Raw genomic sequence first — 3,444 nt, forward strand, 5'->3', positions numbered from 1 at the left:
CGCTATAGATTAAAATGATGACGTCGTGGGCACCGATTCTAGCAGTGATCCGCATGGTTTTGGGCACAATTCATCCCATTAGTGCATGTAGTGTAATTTTGGGTCCAGGAGATCCTTCATGATTCTGTCCAACTGGCTGTTCTTCGGTGACCTCGTCACACAACAGGTCGTCGTTATCCTCGTAACCTTCCAACAGGAGTATTCGTGGTCCCAGACATTTGTGTCCTGCAATAAAACGATCATTTCAATTGAAGCATAAGTTTTGGGCTCGTCTCCGCTGCATTTCTTCCCAAGAAAGTCGCAGCACAGGAGCGGCAGGGGCTGGTGGTGTTGCTAGTTGAGTAGGGGGAAGAGTTAGAGGAGCTCGCATTGGTAGTGCAAGCCTTCCAAACCTCCTTTGTCTATCAAGTTGATCATCCTTCATTCTTGCTAAACTGATGGCTTCTTTTAATGTCTGGGGCTTAAACATCCATATACCATCCGAGATGTCCGACCTTAAGCCACCCATAAAAGTTCCTACAAGAGCTCTTTGCGTCCATCCCTGTACTCGATTACCCAAGCGCTCGAATTCCCTTTGGTAATCACGCAAAGAACCCACCTGCCTTATCCGCGAAAGGGCTTCATCAAAATCTTCGCACTCCAAAGGCCCAAAACGAGCCCAGAGTTCGTCTTCAAAATTCGTCCACGAGAGAACTCGTCCTTCTTCTTGGAACGTCCTGTGAATCCACTGCCACCATTGGTTGGCCTCTCATTCCAAGTGATAAGAGGCTAAGGAGACTTTTGGGCTTCGGGAGTATTTTGGAACTCAAAAAATTGGTTCACACGATTGAACCACTCTGACGGATCATCTCCTGAAAATCGAGGAAATTCAAGCTTTGCTATTTTGGAAGATACCACCAACCGTCCCCCACCATTGTCTTCTCGGTTGGTGATGCTGCCCAAGATGGGATTCTCCGGATTTGCAAGCAAGACATCGGAGAGGCGGTTGAGATTTTCTTCCACCTGACGAAGCCTATCGGCCATGCCGAGCTCCATCCTATGTAGCCCATCTTCCAACTGCTCAATACGCTCTTTATTGGTTCCCATAAGCTAACCTGGCTCTGATACCAATGGTAGGTCCCAACACAGTTAATACAAGAATAAATAAATAGTTTCTCTTCGGGTGAGAAAGTACCACAAGCTTTGAATAACAAATGACTTCTTGACATCCCCTTACAACTGATGGCTGATTTAAATAAGCAAGGCCACGTACAAGCAAGGAAACCGAAATGAAAGGAAGCTAGAAACGAATAACTGGACACGTAAACAACACCTGCAAATACACGTAAAAACCAAACATAACTGCATGAAGAAAAGTGACGTAAAACTCGCAACCAACTGAGGACCCATTCATAACTGGAGACCCATTCACACGAAAAACTCTCAACTGCACGACCCAGTCCCTCCTTCATTATTCTTCACGTGCAAGATCCACAAGACCCACTGCTTACGTTGCATGCATGCTGCATGCAATGATCTCTTACGTACAAGCTCATCCCAAATACTTGGGATTCGGCTTATAGCTCCTTACAGAACGCCTTAGCCTATCAGTGGACTGTGCATGGATTGCGGCTGTGTGCTCCTTGTTCCATTAGTTCCTATTTTTATTTTCTCAATGGCAATGTGATGATCTCTTTGATCCCATTTGTGGCTGTCTTCCAAATAAGGATCAACAGCCTTCCAATTCTCCACAAGTTGGCTACCACTTTTCTCCCATTATATCCTTGTTTCTAATTGAATTTCAAACACCGAAAAATCTTCATATCCAGCACACACTAACAACTCCACCATCAACCATGAAAGTCTCCAATTATCAATCACCAAAATGCCATTCTCTTTGCTACGTGGTGCTTTCTAGAATGCACCGTGTATGGAGATTTTCCCTCGGCAAACCTTTTTTTTATTTTTTATGATGGCACGCTCTCCATCCTTCTTATACAGACGTGTATCCTTCCTCCCAAAGGTGGCTGTGGAGATCTTTCCTTTTTTTAATGGCTGGTGCAGTCCTCTTTTTTAGAGAAAGAATCCCATGTGCCTCAAAGATCTTGTATGGTGTTATGTTTTCCCTTCATCCAGGTTGTCAGTCTTTCCTTTTTGCAGTGGTAGCCTGTCTCATAGATTGCAGCATGATCTTTTCCCTTTTTATGGATGTCATGGCCTATTTCTTTATGGAATTTCTAACCCATGTGGAGATCTCTTCCATCGCCATCGAGGGAGCCTTTTTCCTTTCCAAAATTCCCACAAAATCTCATGCACAATAAAGAAAAAAAAAATCATGTAATGAAAATCAGAAAACAAAATTATGCAATTAGAAATTTGTTAGTCCCTCACATGCATGTATAAGGGAATTAGGATATCAATTCATGCAACTAGGAAAAATTAGATTCGACTTCATGCAATTTTTCAAAAAAAAGAAAAAAAAGTAAATAAATAAATAATATATAAAAGAAAAAAAATATCAAACACATGTAATAAAATCTCTAAACATTAAACTAAATGTAAAATGAAAAGTGAAATATCTAACTCACAACTAAATATTGAAAACTCACCCCATGCAATAAAAAACGAAATCAAGTACAAAACTCACCTAAACTCAAAATCAGGTAGTAAAAAATCAAGAGGTCAAACCTAAGTGAACTAAGCCTAATGAAAGTCTAAGTGCTCCTATCTTGGAAAACATCTAAGTGGAGCCTAACCTAAAAAGTGCCTACATGAACTAAGTTTAAAAAAGTGTTTAAGTGATCCTATTCTAAAAAAACATATAAGTGGACTAACTTAAACTTGAAGGACGACAAAGGTCAGAGTAATGGTCCAGATGAGCCCTAAACAAAAGGCCCCTAAATGTGGCTCAAAAAAATTAGGCCAAATGAGTGTCAATGGGCCACCAAGGGATGACTATGAGTCAAAAGAAAAGCACAGGAAAACAACTAGTGTTAGAGGGTTTACAAATATGTCCTTCTTCAATAAAGATCACGAGTGAAAAGAATACAAGTGGAAACATGAGTGATGAGTGAAGTGAAGTGAATTATGTTGAAGAACTATGAAAGGATTAGAAATTTTGTCTTAGCACATGACGTGGTAAGCTGAGAACTTAGGATCTTGATATTAAGGGATGAAATAGTTGTGCATAGAAAGGGGGACAATATGAGAATGTAAATGTAATGAACAACTCAGGGTTACGAATGTAATAAACGACTTTTGGTTGTGGATGAGATGAACAACTCAAGGATGTGGAATGCAACAAAAAAATTAGGGTTATGAATGAGATGAACAACTCAAGTTATGGATGATATGACTATCTTAGGTTGTGGACGATAATGAATAACTCCAGGTCGTGGATGGGATGAATAACTCAGGGCTATGAATTCTAGGTTCTAAGCTTTAGACTCAAAAAGAGGATTGATC

This window comes from Vitis vinifera, chromosome 17 (assembly GCF_030704535.1).
Source record: "Vitis vinifera cultivar Pinot Noir 40024 chromosome 17, ASM3070453v1".
In the NCBI taxonomy this organism is placed as follows: domain Eukaryota; kingdom Viridiplantae; phylum Streptophyta; class Magnoliopsida; order Vitales; family Vitaceae; genus Vitis; species Vitis vinifera.